Consider the following 16,577-nt stretch of genomic DNA (forward strand, 5'->3'; position numbering starts at 1 on the left):
GGTAATAGTCCATGGGCCGGACCAGATATCAGTACCATCCAAGGTGGCAAAACTTTACTTGTGCCATTTTGTTTGTTGCATCAGTATTAGTAAAAAATGGTATGATAGCCTTTCCATGTTGGTAGCTTTGTAGCTTATTTTTGCGAAAAACTCATTTTCGTAGGGTAATTTTTTCCTATTTTCATTTTTTTCAAGAAAATGGTGCATTGTATACATGAAGGGTATAGAGACTAATATTTAGCAAATTAAATTCTCACACATCTTCTTCTATGCATTTTTTTAGTATGTGTTAAAATTCGTGTGCAAATGAAGCCGGAACTTGAAGGCATGTTATCCGCAAAATAAACAAAAACGCGTTTTCTAGCTATATTTCGTTCAATAACACTAAAACAAGTAATTTCTTGATAAAATGTCATAGAGATGAGATTGTAGGGTGATGATTCCTATTTTGAATGGATTTTTTTTTTCAAATTTTATATATTGACGTCTAAAAGGTAAAAAACTAAAAATTTCTTTTTTTTACAGAAATCCCAATCTTGATATTATTTACATCTTAACCCTTACCAGATTATGTTTTTAATCCATATTGTTAACTGTTACAAGTGAAAGTGCTGAATGATGGCGGACACTGAACACCTTTGTCTGGAACCGCCTCCAAAGGGCCCAAGGCTAAAGTGCATCATTCATTGTTCAGTTGATACCGACAACCTAATTACACCAAAATCTGTCGACCCTTGGAACACTCTCCTCTGGGCAGCTCAAATACGGCAACATGACCCCATACTGGAATTAGCTAAAGACACTCCTGAAGGAGAGATCCCAGATCTCAGTTATCACATGAAATGTAGCATCTTCACAATGAAGAAAGCACTAGCTGGCATCATTGCACAAAAAAAGAAGACTACCAGTGGCAGTTATGTAAGGGTTGGTTGTGCAAGCCCATCCACCTCAAGAACATATGAAGCAAATTGTATATTTTGTCAGAAAAAAAACAAATACGACAAATGACAGAAGACCTGAGAAGTGTTAGTGAAGTGCAGAGAACTTAGAGCTGATGCTAAGATCAGGAATGCCTCCACAAAGAAACTGGACAGCAGAATTCTTGGCATCATTAGCAGAGATACTGTGGCCGCTGAAGCACACTACCACAGGTCCTGCTACAGACTGTACACACTCAGTGAAACTTCACAACAGGAGGGTTCTCTTAGTGCCAGTGCTCAAGAAGATGAAGATATATATGAGGTGGCTGTTAATCAGTCATACAGTGAACTCTTTCATTACATCTGTGAGGAGCTTTTCAGTACCCCAAAGGTTCTGATGATGACAGATATTACCTCTAAACTTGCAGCATCGATGAAGAACTTTGGTGTGGATAAAGTACAGGACTCCACCAAAAAGCACATGCAGCAAAGGATTGAGACCGAGTTTGGTGGTTCTCTTCACAACATCCCAGATCATAATAGCAAACTTCTCATCTGTCCAGACAATTTAACAGTGCAGGAGCTTGTCAGGGAAAACCAGTCTCTAAAGAAACAGTTGAAGACCATGTCCAGAGGTGATGCCCAGGAACTCCAAACAAAGACTGCCAAGCAACTTAGGGCTAACATCAAGACCAAAGCCAAAGATATCAATCAATCCTGGTCACCAGAGATAGAGAGTGTCAAATCTGATATTATCCCCAGAATCCTTATTGTATTTCTTGCGCATCTTGCTCACAGGCTCCAATGACCCTGACAGCATTGATAGTGTAACCCCAAGAGTTCAGTGTCTCATGCAATCATTTGGCCAGGACATAGTGTATGCAGTGACATGTGGCAAAGTCAAGCCACCCAAACACATTGCCCTGTCCTTCAGTGTTAAGTCTTTGACAGGTAATGTTCAGCTGATAAACATCCTCAACCGGCTTGGACATTGTGTTGCATACTCACAGATGGAGGAGATTGACACTGCCCTGTGCATGCAGAAGCTGTCTACATCAGGAGGTGGTCCTACACTGCCAAGCAACATTTTCCCTAGTCTCTTCACAACCTTGGCTTGGGACAAAACTGACCGCCTAGAAGAAACGCTGAGTGGTGAAGGTACGTCACACAGGGTGAATGGCATTGCTCTGCAGGAAAAGATAATCCTGGTCCCCCACCAACCCAGGCCTACTGTGGCTAGAACAAAGAAGAGGAGCATTGATGCTGCCAACGTCCAACGACGGGCAACAGGCAGGCCCACCAATGACCAAGACCACTGAAGTTGTTGCTGACATGGAGATCAAGCTTGCCAGGCAGAAGAATCTTGTTTGGATGCTGAGCCGCATGCTGCAAGAGAAAGATCAGTCAGTGAGCAGCTGGACAGGCTTCAACATCAACACCGGAGGAAATGGCAGTCACTGACAACATTGGCTACCTTCCCACAATCAATGCCCTGCCACACAGATCTCCACAGCCACAATGAGATTTTCAGCAATCACTCCCACATCCAGCAGTCACCGGGCCACAAGATTGTATGTGTCTTTGACCAGGCATTATATGCAAAGGCTGTCGAGATCACCAGGAAGCACCCTAAACAGTTCAGCAGCATCATCATCAGGATGGGTGCTTTTCATACCATCTGCATTCTTCTAGCAATCGTAGGGAGGCGTTTTCAAGATGCTGGGCTCCGTGATCTGTGTGTGTTGAGTCTGGGGGTGACTCTACAAGGGCAGTTGCTGGGTAATCATGGAGGGCAGCAATACAAGCTGAGCAAGAGGACTGCACAAGCTGGTCTATGAAGCCCTTTAGCTGGGCCTAGTGTTGAATGGGTTTCTGCCCTGGTTAGAAACTACAAACATTGACGACATGGCACATCTGGAGGAGTCTCTACAAGTCACTGACATCTTTTCCAAGGACATCTCCCAAAATGGTCTGAAGCAGATCCTGAAGAACCCCTCTTGCACGTGTATCTTGAATCACCTTGAGGAATACGTAGAGGTGCTCAGCTGCCAGTGGACTTACAGCATTCTGGTTGACATACTGTGTCATAGACGTTGTGGAGACCCTCAGGCTTATCCGTGCATCCAGAGAAGGGGACTGGATCCTCCACCTGTCATGCATCCAAGCATGATTCCATGTTCAGGGTTTGCATATGACAGGTCAACCATGCTAGTACTTTGTCATACTACTTTAGCTCAGATGAGCCAACTACCTATAACATACCCTGATGTTCACGCTGAGTTTATGGCAGGAAAATTCTCTGTGCAGCTGGGATCAGTGAACCCATTTGGCCATATTCCTGTGGACCAAACTACTGAAGAGACAGTTAACAAGAATATGCAGACTACTGGAGGAACAAAAGGCTCTAGTCTCAAACCAGGAGCCGTCAGAAAGTATTACATTACACAGGAGTACAGAAGCCAATACCTTAGACAACTCAGAGAAATGGCAGGAGGGAGCAGCTCAAATCTAATTCATCCTGATCCCCAAATTGAATGGCAGAAGAAGGATGAACTGGATGTAGAGGCCCTGATAGACTTGATGGAAAATAGCTGGCTCAACCCCATGTCTCCAGAAGAGGAAAATCTGCTCAGCCTGTCCACTGGCACTGTCGCACCTCCTGAAGTCAGCAGAGACTTACTGAGAGCTCGTGCAGTAGGAGAAGCAGCATACCAAGAATTGGTACCTTGTACCCTTGAGGTGAAAAAATAACACATTACATCATAGGATAGCAACCTAAAAATTTCACCTAATTGTCAAAATAGAGATATTTGCGTTTGTTATGGAAACCTCATTTACAACAAATATTCATTTATAACCAAATATAGTTCTTTAATTAGATTTCCCCTGCAGCTTTATAGCTTTAGATTTGAATTTTGTTTCTATATTTGTATATAGTGGTCACAGGATGAAGTGTTCCAAAAATGGAACAATTATGGATAAAAATACATTTGTTGTACTATGAATAAAGTCTGCAACATATATACACCCATTTTATATTTTGACCTTCTAGAGAAACTCATGAGCAACATTTTGAGGCCTTATTTGTGAGGATATGTTGAGTAGTTTTAAAGTTATGAATGATTTTTGTTACTTGAACTTTGGAAAAAGTGGCCCTCTTAAATTTCGTCTCACTTATATGTTTGAACAGTGATATCAATCAAAAGCTACTCATCTGAAATGGCTATCATGTCATTTCATTAACTTTAGATATCACACCATCCAAAAAACAACATAAAGTTTTGCCACCTCGAATGGTACCAGTCACCCAAAATTTCGGGTCAGGCCCATGGACTATAAATTGTTTAGTTGTTATCTGTCATTTCTTGGATGATAATCGCATGTACAGTAATGGTCTTGAATGACAGGATGAAGAATTGCACCGCAAGATCTAGCATAGATTTAACCTGCTTTCAGTTTTCTGTATAAGAGAACTGTTGTGCCGGCTTTGTCTGTCCGTCTGCACTTTATTCTGTCTGTCCTCAGATCTACTGAGGCTAGAGGTTGTGAAATTGCATGATGATCATGGCCTCCAATCATCAAACATACCAAATTGCAGCCTCTAACCTCAGTGCTTTTTTTTATTTAGGTTAAAGTTAGCCATAATCGTGCATTCTGGCAACGATATGAAGAAGCCACCACCAGCCCGTGGTTTAAAGTTTCATAGACCACGGCTCGCCACAGCATTGTACCGAGACCACCGAAAGATAGATCTATTTTCGGTGGCCTTGATTATATGCTGTAGCGGCTGTACAGAAAACTCAATTGCGCCGAAGAAACTTCGGCGCATTTTTTACTTGTTTATGGGTGTCCTGGTTAATCCGATGTAGTTGCGTTGGAGAGATGCACATTTCTCTCCCATCTGGAAATGATTTGACAGACAACGTTGGTACTATCCAAGGCTTAACATTTTTGTCTGTTATGAGGGACGCGGTCTTAGCTGGCTGATAATAAATGATAAGGTTTATCGTCCAATTACTGCATTTTTTCGCTTCACTTTTTGTAATGCCTCTCACTGCCTCTTCCTCTTATTGGTCATGGTTGCGATAACAATCCCTATTGTATTAACAGTTATTGCATTCCTGCTTGCATTTTCAGTCATTAAATGACTCATGAATTTATCTACCTCCCTTTTTATATGCCTTTTATAGTGGGTCTGCTAACAAAATCGTTATGTTAACGTTTTACAAACAAGGTTCCAACTCACTGTTGTGTATCTCTTGGCGGTACAGTGAGTAATGGCTCTCCTGACGGCTTTTAGTCTAACAGCTTTACATTTGTTGTTGATAGCGCAACATTTGCCGCTTTCCCCATTTGCAGTGGTGTTCCTGAGAGTTCCATTTTGTCAAGTACTTTTTCTCTTCATTAATGGGTTTTTGTTTTTATTGCCACTCTTTACTACACAGTTATGCTTTTGCAGATGTTTCAATCATTCTTTTGTTGAACATTTAATTTAGCCTTACCTCTAAGGTTTTGGAAGTTCGGATTGCTTCAAACTCGTCTTGAAAAAAAAAAGATATAATACAAAGCGATAAATCGTTTCTAAAGTATTAGGTGTTTTAGTCAGATGTTGTTAGATCTCTATTTCGTCCCATCGTTTCTTTTTACAGATTCTTTTATAGGTAAAGCTTTAAGAAGATGCTTGGGATTTTCTTCCACATTTAGCTGAGCTTTATCATTTGCCTCCTCCCTAGAGAAGACCATATTATAGGTAATTTGGCTGATTAATCTCATCCTCTCTGCGAGATGGATCTGCCTCTTTCTCTCTTTCACAGGTGGCTCTGGCTCTTTCTGTCTGCCATGGGTGGATATTTCTCTTTATCTTTGCCACCCAAACACAATGGGGAAAGATGAAACAGAAAATATGGTCCTGACCGGTTTCGTCTATTAAGACATCTTCCAAAGGACTGGTAAGCGGCACGAGAAATTTACTTTGACATGTACGCTGTGATGAAGTCACAATAGATACGAACATATATCAGCATAAAAAAACCGTTAATGCATATGAGGACACTTATCTGGATTATTTCTTAATGGAAAATAACGCTCATAACTCCTCGTCCTATGAACCAGGCTTAACTACAGTCTTTAAGATATGTCCATTGTACATATTTCTTCGGAAATAAATGAATCAAGTTTATATATTTCAAGGCTGACAATTTTTCCTTTCAGAACTTTCTTATGAAGAAGACTCGATTATATTGCTTTCAGACGTGTTATTCGAAGAAACCTCTCCAATTAACAGCATGACTATCACCTCTGCATTTGATCCTCTCCGTAACCCAAACATTGGGCAATGAGTCTTTAAACAAAAGTAATATAAAGAGAAAATGAACACGCTTTTGAGTGATGGACATACGTATAAAGATTTACACATTCCACTGCGTAAAATATGGAAAGAATTACTAAAGAAAAACGAACTTTTGAGCTAAGAGTTGTGTGTGGTCACGCAGACTTGACAGGATGCATACGAACTTATTAAAACGCATATGAAATATTTTCCAGCCTTTTCAATTATTAATTATGCTGATTCTGCATCGTACAATTGAGCATAATATCTTGTTGGTATTCTCAGTCCATTATGGGTACCATTTCTGATTCTGACATAAAGAATAATGCAGACTTACTGAATAAATGAAATAATGTACAGAATGACTTGTAAGTTTCTATTCAGATTATTCACTGAAGCGCCTTGGCAACAGAATGCTAGGAAATGGCTGACAGTAAAACAAAAACAACTGAGAATAAAAAAATAATTTTTTTTAAAAACACACTCATTAAAATGCAATAAAAAGTAAAAAGCAATTTTTTGAGACACACCAGGATTTTCTTACAATTAATCATGTCTACAAAAATAAAAGCGTGGGCGCCAAATATGGAAGGAAATGCTACAAGAAAAGAAATATGTTTTTTTTTATTTCTTGTAGCATTTCCTTCCACGTTTGCAGCACACGCAACTGTTTCTTCACACTTGATTAATTGTAAGAAATCCTGGTGTGTCACAAAAAATTATTTCTTTACTTTATAGTGCATTTTAATAAAAGAGTGTTTTAAATTCTTTTTATTTTATACTTCTTAATTTTGACAGAAATTGTGACCAATTTATGACTGTAACTAGAAAAAATTGAACGTGATATCCTGTAGAGCCAAAGAAGGGTTGAAAAATCCATAGAGTTATTAACTTATTGTACCAAGTCAAAGAAGGTATGAAAAATCCGAAGAGTTATTAAGTTATTTGGCCGAGTCTAGAAAGGTATGAAAAATCCGAAGAGTTTCATACAAATCCTGATATACTGGGAGAAGTCACTGTAGGGTCACTAGAGGTCACTGCTGACCTTCTGATCATGTAAGGTTGTATTGTAACCGGGATTGAGTATTCATGCAAAATTTCAAGACCATCGGACAAAGGGAACAGGTCGAAAATTGAGTTACAAGGTTTGGCCCAGACAGGTAGACAGACAGACACAGAAGTCTAGTTAAATAAAAGCATGTAAAAATGAAAAGAAGATGATTACTAACCTTAGGTACTCTTTTTAGTCAGGTTACTGCAAGGTGTAATTATACTCAGTTAACGATTAATTACATTTACTTAACAATAAGAACAACGGTTTACAAATTTATTGTACTAGGGGCACACGTGAATAATAAGAAATCATAACGACAGAGACACTGAGGGAGTTAGTGTAAGAGCACACGCAGCAGCAGGCAGGTCAGGAGCTTCAGCAGGGAGGGCAGCAGCAGCATGAGCAGACTGTAAAAACAGGAGGAACATATGAGAAAATGGGATAAAATGTACTGTGAATGAATGGAAATTATATAATAACGATATAATCAGTAATAATTAAGCATGGAAACACAATAAAATAAGACATACCATCGGAAGTCCCAACATCTTTGGCTTCCTTTGATGCACGATGTGGGACTTCAGGAATGGAAAATATTGAAGATCCACTTCCCCCTTTCCGACAGCCGTCTGCCTGTCCCTTGGCCACTCTTCTCCACCGTGAGCCGCCCAAAACGACTCCTGAGGGGCGTAAACCACATCCTCAGCTCACGGCCACTCACGGGAGGAACAAGTGACTGGCCCTTCTCCTCAAATGCCCTCCAGACCTTCGCCTTGTCTTTGTAGGCTGTGAGGCCCTTGTTGTAGATAAACTCGGCCTCGTGCTCCAGCCACGCACCAATAAGCCTCTCATTCTCTTCCAAGAGGATGACTGAGGGGTTCTTCTTTCGGCCCTGACCTGTTCTTGGTGTCCTCGGTGGCAGTGGCGGGGTCGCTCTCGTACACAAGGGCAAGCTCCTCCTCCTCCTCTAGTTCGCTCTCCGTCGCGAGCTCGTCACCCTCAAGGTGCAGCACCACAGCATTGCTGCTGACTGAAGTGGCACCACCAGCTACTGTAGGCACCTTGGCGTAGGGGGTATCTCCAGCTACCAGAGCTCCTGGAGTTCTCAGGGCCATCTTCCTTGTCCTTTTCAACAAAGCTCCTTTAGGCATCTTGACTTGAAAGCAGTGGGCGATGGCGGAGGTGTTGACGGAGAGAGCAGTACCATGATGCTGTACAGGAAAACACTGACCCGCAAGCAATCCGCCTGCCCCTTTTATCCCAGGTCAAAGCATTGCCAAATCTTCACAGATGCGAGCGTTGTGGCAGGTTGCCGCGTCTACTCCCACGCCGTGCGGAGACCCATGCGGTGCGGTGTAGGAACCCTGGAGTGGCGTGGGAACACAGGTGAGGTCTTAACGGCCACGAGGTCACCCCGCGGTTGGCGCCACACTGCGCGGGTCGGGCCATGCTACCTGACAGTTGACCTGGACACCCACACAGGGTTTTGAGCAGGTCGAAAGGTTCGTGGCCCCTGCCATGTGCCTGGGTGGTCTGTAATGGTCGTGCCGCATGCTGGCGCACTTACATAGTACTTAGGTACATTTACATTGTATTTATGTTGTGTTTATGTAATTGCCAATTTCTCCCCGTGCGTGGGCATGCATGCCTTCATACATGAATGTGTGAAACTAGCATAAAGAAAAGAACACCAATATTTTCACATATGTTCATTTTTTCTTGCGCTGCAACAATGAATTTATGAAATCAGTGTTCACATTCAGTGTTTTTAAGAGCAATTTATGTGCATAACTCTGAATAATTATATTTATTATAAAATAAATTTTATTAGGAATGTAGACAAGGAATTGAAATATGATACTGTATTAGACATTGCAATGAGAATGGCAAAGACTGCTTATAGTTATAAAAAGAGAAACATATAACACAAAAATCTTAATTGTACTTTCATACTGTAACAAATATAAAATATTTCCTCTGCTGAAAAACTTCAATATTGTTGTAGCATTTAAGGACAATACCATGTAAAATCGCTGATAAAGAACTCTTCTGACAATACCAAAGGGTGTGTACATCAAATCTCATGTAATTATTGGTGAAACTAGTAGATCACTGGAGAAGAGAAAAGAACACCTTAAAGACTTACAAAACATGCACAGGAAAACTGCAGTTTTCTTTCATGTTTGAGATAATAATCATGTTATAATTTGGACAGGTGCTAAGAAAAATGGTCTTTTCTAATGAGTTAGAAAGAAACATACTTGAGTTTAGTTTGGTAAAAGAAAATTTTGATAATAATATATATATATACGAGTTTGTAAATATGATCTGTTTCTTTTAAAATAAGTAACGATAATCCAAATCAGGTGTTGGCGGAAAAAAATAGTTTTTGAATGGCACACCTTCCTTCTGTCGAAAAAAGCTCTGTCTCATCGCAGATGTAAACTGCCATTTTTTAAATTGTGCTTGCATCCTGGCATATATATAATCATAATTTCTTGTGCTAAGTAACAGTCTTTTGGAAAATGTCTTAACAGACGAAACTGGCCAGAACCACATCTACTTGTTTAATTTTTCGTTATGATATTTTGGACACACATACATACATATATATATATATATATATATATACATATACACACACACACACACACACACACATATATATATATATATATATATATATATATATATATATATATATATAATATATATATATACAATGTATATATATATATATATACATTATACATATATATATAATATATATATATATATATATATATATATATATATATATATATATATATATATATATATATATATATATATATATATATATATATATATATATACATATATATATTATAATGATATCTTATGATATGTGTGTATTCTATAAAAGTAATATGTTTTCTGTGTTTTTGATATGCTATTTTCTATATTTCTCATGTGTTGTGAACTATAACGAGGTGATTTTATAGTATGTGTGTGTTTTTGTGCAATGCTTATATGTTTTCTTTTGTGCTTGTCATATATTGACTATAATAAATGAAATACTGTTTATGAGAGATGCTAGATCTCAGATTCTACAAAGGGTTGGCTGTTTGTGTGTTTATTCATGTGGACAGGATGTGGGTATGCGAGAGAGATCCTAGAAGCCACTTATGTTATCAGTTAAAAGGGAGATGGGTTAACAAGTTTGATAACCATGGCCAGTTCAGAGGCCTGTGTGTTTACATAAGTGTTTAAACAGGAAGCTGTCAATCATTCAGATAAGGGTACAGGCCTATGTTGCTTTCTGACCCAGAGAATAAATATTCTGTTTATTCTATTGTAAAGAAAGAAATTCTGTTTATTCTATTGTACAGAAAGAAACTCAATTTATTCCTGTTTCTTCTAGGGTAACCAATTTCTACAAATGCCTAACTGGCAACCCAGGTTTAACCTCATAGGAGGTTTTTGGTGGAATAAAGTTGGTTCAGATAGAGAGATGGTAGGAACAGGGTGGTTACTCTCTCTCTCTCTCTCTCTCTCTCTCTCTCTCTCTCTCTTCATATAGAAGAGTGTAAAATTTTGGTCACCCTCCCAAAAATATAAGTTTTGTGAACTGTTAATAATATTTAACACTCCCTTGATAGAATCTGAGCCTGAGGTACAAGTGTTTTTACTGAGGAAAAAGGAGAGACTTGTATAAGATAAAGTGGTATTTACTTATTTTTTTACCATGGTAAAAAGGTGAATGTGATCTTTTAAAAAAGGTGAATGTAATCTTCTTAAAAAGGTAGATATAATCTTTAAACAGATTTTGCCTTAGTTGATAAACTTTTTGTGCATTTTTACATGTTCATGTCTTTACATTTATTTTATGTGTTCTTGTGTTTATAATTTCACAGTGTTACCCATGATTTTGTGTTGGTGATTGAACACCGATTTAGTTAGTACTTTATGTGTTGATACTTTAACAGTGAATACTTGTGTTGATTTCATTTCTTAAGATTACATTGAAAACTTGTGTTGATTTCATTTCTTAAGATTTCTTTTTCAAATTTGGAGTAATTCTTAATAGTTTGAATTTTGCTTAGTTAATATAAATTATTGATAAGTATAAAGTTTTGTGAATTACTTTGGTTAAGAATTAATTAAATCTTACGTTGTCTTCAAGTAATGATAGATTTTTTTGAGATTGTGGACTCTACTTATAACTTTTGAACTTAGAAATAAATTTTTGTATTTAAAGTTTTAAAAGCACAGTGTTTCATTTTGACCACCAGTGAATATGGTTATTTATGTATGCACAAGGTAAGTGGTAAACATGTTATGTTCTCCTTTGTGTTTTTGAAGTGAATTAGGACCAGGGAAACAATCATAGTTGTTTGATGAAGTGATGCCCTTTCCCCTCTAGTATATTTATTGCTTGATAGTTATTGCCGTACTCGTAATTTGATAAACTTAGATTGATTTTTCCAAGTGATAAGCAAGATTTAAGGGATCACTGTTACCTTTAGAGTGTTCAGTCATAATATTGTTATGAGGTTTCAGGTATCTGGCTGAAGTAAGGTAAATTTTTGGATTTAATAGTTGTGTAATAACCAGGTACTTGATCTCTTTGTGACTTATATATATATATGATGTATATATATATATATATATATATATATATATATATATATATATGTATATAAATATATATATATATATATATATATATATATATATATATATATATATATATATATATATATATATATATATATATATATATATATATATATATATATATATATATATATATATATACATCTGAAAAGCAGTAGGAAAAGGCATCCTCATCATCTACAGTTTATTTTTTCAATACCGACGTTTATGACGAATTCCAAGTCGCATTTTCAAGGCTATAAAATATAATATAATTTGCGAACATCAATAACAAATTAATGCAATGACAACAGCTCTTTCTGTAGTAAAAATATTTAAAAAAAAACACATTCCAATAAGTAAAGGAGTTCACTAAAATCTTAAAACAACCTACCTATATGAAGGGAAAGAACAAGACTAATATAAATAAGTAAAAACAGAGTGAGGAAAACCAGTTGTCCAAACTAGGCTATAAACAATTTCACTGAGGACGATTGAGTATTTAACGACGGTACAGTCTTCTTGATAATTATGGATTCTAGGATGGTTAAGTCGTTGTTGTTCTGCACTTGGCCTAAGAATACGTAAATAAAATGGAGGATATTTTGAATGATCGAACAAAATTCGAAAGAATAGGCGTACCTGACTATTATAATATTTTTAGACCAGAGGATAAAATTAACAGATTTTTAAGAACACTCAAACAAAATAACGTTGTTAATGATAATACTTACCAAGACTTGTTTTCCACTGGTTCATCATATGGGGTTTTTATGGTCTCCCCAAGATCCACAAAGAAGGAGTCCCTTTACGCCCAATCTCTCTCATAGAATACGCCACATTATAAATTAGCCAAATTTCTTGTTCCCTTGTTAGAACCCTTAACAAAAAACAATCTTCTGATAACCAATTCCACACTAAGTTTAAAGAGGACATTCTCAGGCAAGACTCAGACTTATATGGTAAGCTTAGACGTGGAATCCTTATTTACAAATGTCTGGTGGGGGAGACTATTGAGATAATATAAGCAAACTTTTACTGATGAAGATGCAATTTTTAATAACTTTAGTAGAAAATTTTTTAAACAATTTTAGAGTTGGCCGTACTGGACACGACCTTTGTCTTCAATGGCATTTTTGTATAAACAAACTGAAGGGATGGCCATGGGATCACCACTTGGTCCAATTTTTGCTAACATCTTCATGTGCTCCCTGGAGGAGCGCATAATAGACGAGAATGTCCCATTAGGTTCCGCCCTCTATTTTATCGAAGATATGTTGACGACACATTCTCCTATTTCGTCATGAATGTCATGCAGAGTCCTTTCTGGAGTTCATCAACCGACAACATCCAAACATAAGGTTCATGGAGAAGGGTAAATAACAAACTCCCCTTCCTTGATCTTATTATTTCAGAGGTGACTCAGGTTTTTACACAGGTGTGTATAGAAAAAATACATTTACTGGTTTGGGAATGAATTTTTATAGTTCGTTTTTCTTTAATTTTAAACTGAACTCTATTTTAACCCTCCTCCATAGGGCTTATACCCACTCGTCAAATTGGATGAGTTTCCACGATGAGATATCCTTTTTACTGAAATATTTCAATAATAATTGTTTTCCATCATGACTCTTTTTCAGATCCCTAAATAAGCTGCTACTACAGAAAATGACTCGGCAACACCTGGAATCGATCAGCGAAACTGAAGATGTATGCAAGTTTCCCTTTAGGTGCATGATGATACTTTTAGGAAAAAATGCACAGCCATTATTCAAAAGAGTTTTCCAGCCTTAAATCTGAAAATCATCCAAAAATCCTTAACAATAGGGTCTCTGTTTCAGAGTCAAAGACCGGCTCAGTCCTCTGCTTTCGTCCAGCGTTGTTTTACAAAGTATACTTGCCGGGATGTGATCATGGGATATCGTGGGATGCGAGGAGGCTGTTGAAGGTCCGCATAGATTCCCACAGGGGCATAAGTCATAAGAACAGGTAGCAGGTTATCTAATCCTGAGCAATCAAATATACGAAATCATTCAAGTATGTAAAACTTATATTGACAGCAAGGATTTTTCCATCTTAGGCCAAGTGCAGAACAACAACGACTTAACCATCCTAGAATCCATAATTATCAAGAAGACTGTACCGTCGTTAAATACTCAATCGTCCTCAGTGAAATTGTTTATAGCCTAGTTTGGACAACTGGTTTTCCTCACTCTGTTTTTACTTATTTATATTAGTCTTGTTCTTTCCTTCATATAGGTAGGTTGTTTTAAGATTTTAGTGAACTCCTTTTACTTATTGGAATGTGTTTTGTTTTTAAATATTTTTACTACAGAAAGAGCTGTTGTCATTGCATTAAATTGTTATTGATGTTCGCAAATTATATTATATTTTATAGCCTTGAAAATGCGACTTGGAATTCGTCGCGAAACGTCGGCATTGAAAATAAACTGTAGATGATGAGGATGCCTTTCCCTTCGTGATGCTTCACTGAGCCGAAGCCGCTTTATATGATATATATATATATATTATATATACGTGTGTGTTTTTATAATGTTACAAACGTCCTTTGATCGTTTGCATTTGCTTTTCTGTCTTGATATTTCAATACAACATAACGTAAATTGAAAGAAGTACTAGATGTTTTTGTAAAGTCCACTTGACGTTTTCCCATGCCTTGCCCTTCCAATAATGACAACCCAGTTGCCAATGAGGAGATAAATTCATGACCATACCCTAAGTCATTACCAACTCCTGACTCAACTATAATAATCCTCTCTTGAGGGAAAAAATCAGTTTCCCTTTGCACATTAAAAAAAACCCTTTGAGATTTCACACAGTTCCGATATTGTTAAGCAGACCCCAGCCAATCTTTTCACAAGGGCTCTCTGAGGACATTCCCCCCTCCGTTCAACTACCTGCCATGCCATTAACGGTCACCTCCTTGACCTGACTCACACCTGCGTCTCCTCCCACTCAGCCTTGCCTCTCCACTCTAAGTACCTTGGTATTGTCCTCTCTCTCCCTGGAACCTTCTATCGGCCGACTTTCAACGACCTTTCCTGATACCTGCCAGGATTAACGGCTTACCCAAGACGAGGACAATAGATGACCCTATTAAGAGGGAACTGTCAAAACACAACCACTGTCGGTGCCGTTTGCAGTATAAATATGAGCTCCACTGGACCATCCTTTGCTAGTGTATCTTACGATGTCTGCCTGTCGAGAAGTCTGTTTGAACAGGGGCTCCGATCAAGTCCCCATTAGACAGCTCTCTGATGGTGTCATTCCGAAGGTGGTCCTATCTCACCACCTTGCCCTTTGAACACTGATGCCTCTATAGCCCACCAGCGCCCTTCTGCTTTATCTAATCCCTCTATGGTGGGGGACTGTATGTGGTGCAGCTTCCACTGATTGCCTGCTATGGGAACCTGGCTCTGATCTCCTTGAAGTCTTGTCCACGGACTAAGGTAGTGTAATTGGAAGCTGCTTGTTCGGCCTCACCATTTTATCTTTACTTGATTTTTTCCACCTGTTCTCCTATTTCCCATATCCAAACCCCTTTGCATTATCCCTCAGAGATTCATGTGATTTTGATTGTGTTGTTTGAGTTATCAATATTGGAATACTAGTGTTAATTGAACGTTTGCTTTGACTATAAGTGTTAACATACAGTGAATTATTAATGCCAGTGTCTTGCTATTTGCTTACGTATTCCAAGTTAAGTGTCACTCGAAATTCCCTTGTGTATTACAGCATCCCTGCTCATGCAGATCCATGTGAGTATCTGTTGTGTGAAATTACCTGTGGGTCAATGGTGCCAGCTCCCTGCAAACTACAGGTGCCATACCTGGTCAAGATATCCGGAATCCCAGTGTGATCCCTATCTTGTTTGCTGTACCCCATCCTGTACATTCTAAGGATCCTATCCCATATTTGCGACATATATTAATCTAGGAAGGATGAGTTATAATGCTTGCACATGTGTGGCACTCTTGCTTAATGATTGTGAGATTAGTACAGTAATTTGAATAGTGTCACGGAGCTCCATTGTTAGCTCCTGTAAATATTTTCTCTTCTGATATTTTAGTGAATTATACCTCTAAGTGGACAATATAAGTTCGCCTTGAACCCTTATTCTTATGGTATTTTGAGTATAGTCACTATTGCACTTTCTGTTCACCGGAGCATAGCCCCCTTGTTAATCAGTTGCCGTGACAATAATTATTCATTAAATTAGACATGCACGATCAGTGTCACTGACAAAGCAATGAACGTGTTACAGGATGCGCAATGCCACAGATGTTTAAAATAAACATAATGAGGATAATGCCTCCCCCCCCCGCTCCAGTTACTTAAGACTCAAAATGTTCAATAAGTTCCACTCACAAGTCAGCTTAGTGTCACAAGGTAAATCTTCTACAGCTGACACAAGAACAGCTAAATCTGAAAACATCGAATGAACAACACCACTGTTGGGTGCTTGCTATCCAAATGCAGGAAAACACGTGAAGAAATCACAAAGGCTCAGCGCAAAGTTAATTTACAAACTAATTTTGTATGTGCGATGTTGGAAAAGTACACACACACACACATTTATATACATATGTGTGTGTGTGTGTATGTGTTGTGTATA

General features: G+C 38.1%; 1 protein-coding gene across 1 annotated transcript in view; it reads right to left on the reverse strand.

Annotated features, from left to right (window-relative positions):
• The window catches only part of LOC136834417 (uncharacterized), a 442,334-nt gene that overhangs the window by 150,187 nt on the left and 275,570 nt on the right, over nt 1–16,577 (reverse strand). The window lies entirely within an intron of this gene.

The sequence above is a fragment of the Macrobrachium rosenbergii genome, chromosome 53 (genome assembly GCF_040412425.1).
Source record: "Macrobrachium rosenbergii isolate ZJJX-2024 chromosome 53, ASM4041242v1, whole genome shotgun sequence".
Classification (NCBI taxonomy): domain Eukaryota; kingdom Metazoa; phylum Arthropoda; class Malacostraca; order Decapoda; family Palaemonidae; genus Macrobrachium; species Macrobrachium rosenbergii.